Source organism: Petaurus breviceps, unplaced genomic scaffold, assembly GCF_028583685.1.
Source record: "Petaurus breviceps papuanus isolate PSGF00001 unplaced genomic scaffold, PetGlider_PUasm1.0 38, whole genome shotgun sequence".
Taxonomy (NCBI): domain Eukaryota; kingdom Metazoa; phylum Chordata; class Mammalia; order Diprotodontia; family Petauridae; genus Petaurus; species Petaurus breviceps.
In genome coordinates, this window is record NW_027186304.1 from 1,870,548 (window position 1) to 1,875,450 (window position 4,903).

Sequence of the window (4,903 nt, forward strand, 5' to 3'; positions counted from 1 at the left end):
CAAATTGAAAACTACAATAAATATAGTAGCCAAATTCCAGAATTACAAGGTCAAGAAGATATTGCAAGCAACCAAAAAGAAAAAAAAAATTATTGTGGAACTACAGTCAGGATTACACAGGACCCAGTAGCTTCTACACTAAAATATTGGAGGGAATGGAGTTTGATATTTTGTAAGGCAAAAGAGCTTGGACTGACACCAAGGATTAATTACCCAGTGAAACTGAGCATAATCTTTTAGGCAAGGAGATAGTTATTTAATGAAATAAGGGACTTTCAGATTTTCCTGATGAAAAAGCCAGAGCTCAATGGAAAATTTGATCTCCAATTACAAGACTCAAGAAAGACATAAAAAGGTAAACAAGGAAAACACAGTCACACACTCACAACACACACTCACACATGCACATAACTTGGCATGCAATAAGAGCAAACTGTTTACATGCTATATGAGAAGCTGATACCTGTCAATACTGAAATTCATATGATTATCATGACCTTTAAAAAGAATATACATAGATAGAGGCTGTGAATATAAATAAACTAATCTAATGATAAAAAAAAAAAACTTATTGAGGGTTTCAGAGGGATTGTAATGGGGGAAAAGGAAAGGATAAGTTAGAAAAAGGTATTTTATGCCACACTGAGAGGCATGGACACATACTCTAGTAGAGGTGAAGGAGGGAGGGAGATGAAACTTAATATGAACTTTATTCTCATTGGTACTGGTTCAAAGAGGGATCAATATAATCATTTGAGTTTAAGATTCTAACATGAAAAACACAAAAACTCATTATTATAACTGGAAAGGATGGAGGGAGAAGAGCACTGTATGAAATTTTCTCTCAATGGTTTGGGGTCAAAGAGGGAATAACATATTCGAATAAGTATTAAAATCCATTGTGTCCTATGGACAGTAGGAGGGGTAAGGAGGGATCAGAATGGGGGGTGGTTAGAAGGGAGGGAAATAGTAGTAAGGGGAAAGGGTAGGTAAAGAGGGGGAGTCACAAGAAGGGAATTTTCTTTTGTCTTTTGAAGGGCAATTGGGGTTAAATAACTTGTCCAAGGTTACAAGGCTAGTTTGTGTGTGTTTGTGTGTGTGTGTGTGTGTGTGTGTGTGTGTGTGTGTGTGTGTGTATTGTTAAGTGTCTGAGGCCGGAACCGAACTCGGGTCCTCCTGACTCCGGGGCCGGCGGTTTACTCACTGTGCCACCTAGCCTTCCCCTACAAGGAGGGAATCCTGAGGGAGGCAGTGGTCAAAAGGAAAAATCTTAAGGAGGGTAAGGGATAAGGAAGGAATAAAAACATAAACAGGGGAGGGAATAGGATGGAGGGAACGAAACAGATAGTAATCATAACTGTGAATGTGAATGGAAAGAACTCTCCTATAAAACAGGTGGATAGCAGAATCAATTAAAAACCATAATTATACAATAGGCTGTCTACAAGAAATGCATTTGAAACAAGGGGATATAGAGGGGTAAAGATAAAAGGCTAGAGTAGAATATATTATGTTTCAGCTAAAGTAAAAAAAAAAAAGCAGGGGTAGCAATCCTTGTCTCAGATAAAGCAAAAGCAAAAATAGATCTAATTAAAGAGATAAGGAAAGACAACATATCCTGCTAAAAGGCACCATTGAGAATGAAGCAATATCATTATTTAATATATATGCACCAAGTGGTATAGCATCCACATTCTTGGAAAATAAGTTAATGGAATTTGAGGAAGAAATAGATAGCAAAACTATACTAGTGGGGGACCTCAATCTCCCCCTCTCTGAACTTGATTACTCTAACCTCAAAATTTACAAGAAAGAAGTTAAGGAGGTGAATAGAATTTTAGAGAGGCTATAGATGATAGATCTCTGGAGAAAACTGAATGGGGATAAAAAGTAATATACCTTCTGCTCAGCAGTACATGGCACATATACAAAAATTGACTGAGTACTAGGGCATAAAAACCTCACAATTCAGTGCTGAAAGGCAGAAATATTAAATGCATCCTTCTCAGATCATGATGCAATAAAAATCATATGGAACAAAGGGCCATGGAAAGACAGACTAAAAATTAATTGGAAACTAAATAATTTAAGACCAAAGAATGAGTGGGTAAAACAAGAAATTATGGAAAGAATCAGTAACTTCATTCAAGAGAATGACAATAATGAGACAACATACCAAAACTTGTGGGATGCAGCAAAAATAGCTCTTAGGGGAAGTTTTATATCCCTGAGTGTATACATGAATAAATTAGAGAAAATGGAGGTCAATAAATTGGGCATGTAATTGAAAAAACTAGGAAAAGTACAAATTGAAAATCCCCAATTAAATACTAAATTAGAAATGATGAAAACCAAAGGAGAGATTAATAAAATTGAAATTAAGAAAACTATTGAATTAATAAATAAAACTAAGAGCTGGTTTTATGAAAAAAAACAATAAAATTGATAGACCCTTAGTCAATATTATAACAAAAGAAAGAACAAAAACAAATTATGAGTATCAAAAATGAAAAGGGTGAATCTACCCTTCCCTTCTACTTCTAGTGAACACCAAATGGCGGATGACACCAGTGCTGCAGGAGGTGCAGAAAGCCCAGGGGGCCAGGCCACCGGAGTCAGAGGCCAGGGAGGCTTCCGCAGTGTCTTTGGCAGTGAGGGCCAAGGTCGAGGCCGGGGAGGTGGTTGAGGCCGTGGTCATGGCCGCGGTGCCTGGGGAAGAAATGCCAAAGATAAGCAGTGGGTTCTGTCACTAAGCTAGTCATGGACATGAAGATCAAGTCTTTGGAAGAGACCTATCTTTTCTTGCTTCCTATCAAGGACTTTGAGATCACAGATTTCTTCCTGGTATCTTCATTGAAAGATTAGGTTCTGAAGATCATGCCTGTTCAGAAACAAACTAGAGCTGGACCACATACCAGGTTCAAGGCTTTTGTGGCCATTGGTGAGTACAATGGCCATGTTGGTCTGGGTGTCAAGTGCTATAAGGAAGTGGCCACAGCTATTCGTGGTGCTATCATTCTGGCCAAGCTATCCATAGTTCCTACCAGATGTGGCTACTGGGGAACAAGATTGGCAAGCTTCACACAATACCCTGCAGTGTCACTGGGCAATGTGGGTAGGTTCTGGTGCACCTGATCGCTGCCCCTAGAGGTACTGGCATTGTCTGAGCTCCTGTGCCTCAGAAACACCTGATGATTGCTGGAATTGATGACTGCTACACTTCTGCAAGAGGCTGTACTGCCATTCTGGGCAACTTCGCTAAAGCTACCTTTGATGCCATCTCCAAAACATACAGCTATCTAACCCCAGAGCTGTTGAAGGAGACTGTGTTCACTAAGTCTCCTTATCAGGAATTCACCGACCACCTTGTGAAGACTCACACTCTTGAGTGTCTGTCCAGAAGACCCAGGAAGTTACTGTGGCAACCACATAGATTTTTTATTTATAAACAAATAAATAGAACTATGCCTGCTAAGAGAAAAAAAAAAGAAAACTATTGAATTAATAAATAAAACTAAGAGCTGGTTTTATGAAAAAGAAACACAATGAAATCGATAGACCCTTAGTCAATATGATAAAAAAAGAAAGAAGAAAACCAAATTATGAGTATCAAAAATGAAAAGGGTGAATCTACCTCCAGTGAAGAGTAAATTAAAACAATAATTAAGAATTATTTTGCTCAATTGTATGCACATAAATTTGATAATCTTAGTAAAATGGATGGATGTTTACAAAAATATAAGTTGCCCAGATTAACTGAAGAGGAAGTAAATTACTTAATTCCATCTCAGAAAAAGAAATCAAACAAGCCATCAGCAAACTCCCTAGGAAAAAAATCTCCAGGGCCAGATTGATTTACTAATGAATTCTATCAAACATTTAAAGAATAATTGATTCTAATACTCTAAAAACTATTTGGAAAAATTAGTGAAGAAGACCTACCAAATTCTTTTCATGACACAAATATGATACTGATACGTAAATCAGGAAGACATAAAACAGAGAATGAATATTATAGACCAATTTAACTCATGAATATAGATGCGAAAATTTTAAATAAAATATTAGCAAAAAGACTACAGCAACTTATCACAAGAATAATATACTTTGATCATGTAGGATTTATTCCAGGAATGCAAAGACGGTTTAATATTAGGAAAAGCATTAGTATAATTTTATTTTTGCCTTTCGGAGGGCAATTGGGATTAAGTAACTTGCCCAAGGTTACATGGCTAGTTTTTTTGTGTGGGTTTTAAATGTCTGAGGCCGGAACCAAACTCAGGTCCTCCTGACTCCAGGGCCAGCAGTTTACTCACTGTGCCACTTACGTGCCCTATCAGTATAATTGATCATATGAAAAATAAAACTAGCAGAAACCATATGATTATCTCAATAGATGCATAAATACAACACCTATTCCTATTAAAAACACTAGAAAGTATAGAAATAAATGGAGTTTTCCTTAAAATAATAGGTAGCCATCTATTTAAAGCCCTCAGCAAGTATTATATGTAATGGGGATAAGCTAGAAGCATTTCCAATAAGATCAGGGGTGAAACAAGGATGACCATTATCACCACTCTTATTTAATCTGCTACTAGAAAGAAATGTTAGCAAAAGCAATTAGAGAAGAAAAAGGAATTAAAGGAATCAAATTAGGCAAAGAAGAGACCAAGCTATCACTCTTTGCAGATGATATGATGATACTTAGAGAATCAAGTAAAAAAAAAAACTACTTGAGACAATAAATAAATTTTGCAAAGTTGCAGAATATAAAAAAAACACAGAAATCTTTGGCACTCCTATGTATTTCTGATGAAATCCAACAGCGAGAGATAGAAAGAGAAACCTCATTTAAAGTTATTGTCTACATAATAAAATATTTGGGAATCAACCTGCCAAA

The 4,903-nt window shown here is 36.6% G+C and overlaps 1 pseudogene; it reads left to right on the forward strand.

Annotated features, from left to right (window-relative positions):
* The first annotated feature begins 2,745 nt into the window (after positions 1-2,745).
* On the forward strand, positions 2,746-3,433 carry LOC138169963 (small ribosomal subunit protein uS5 pseudogene; annotated as a pseudogene).
* The last annotated feature ends 1,470 nt before the right edge of the window (positions 3,434-4,903 follow it).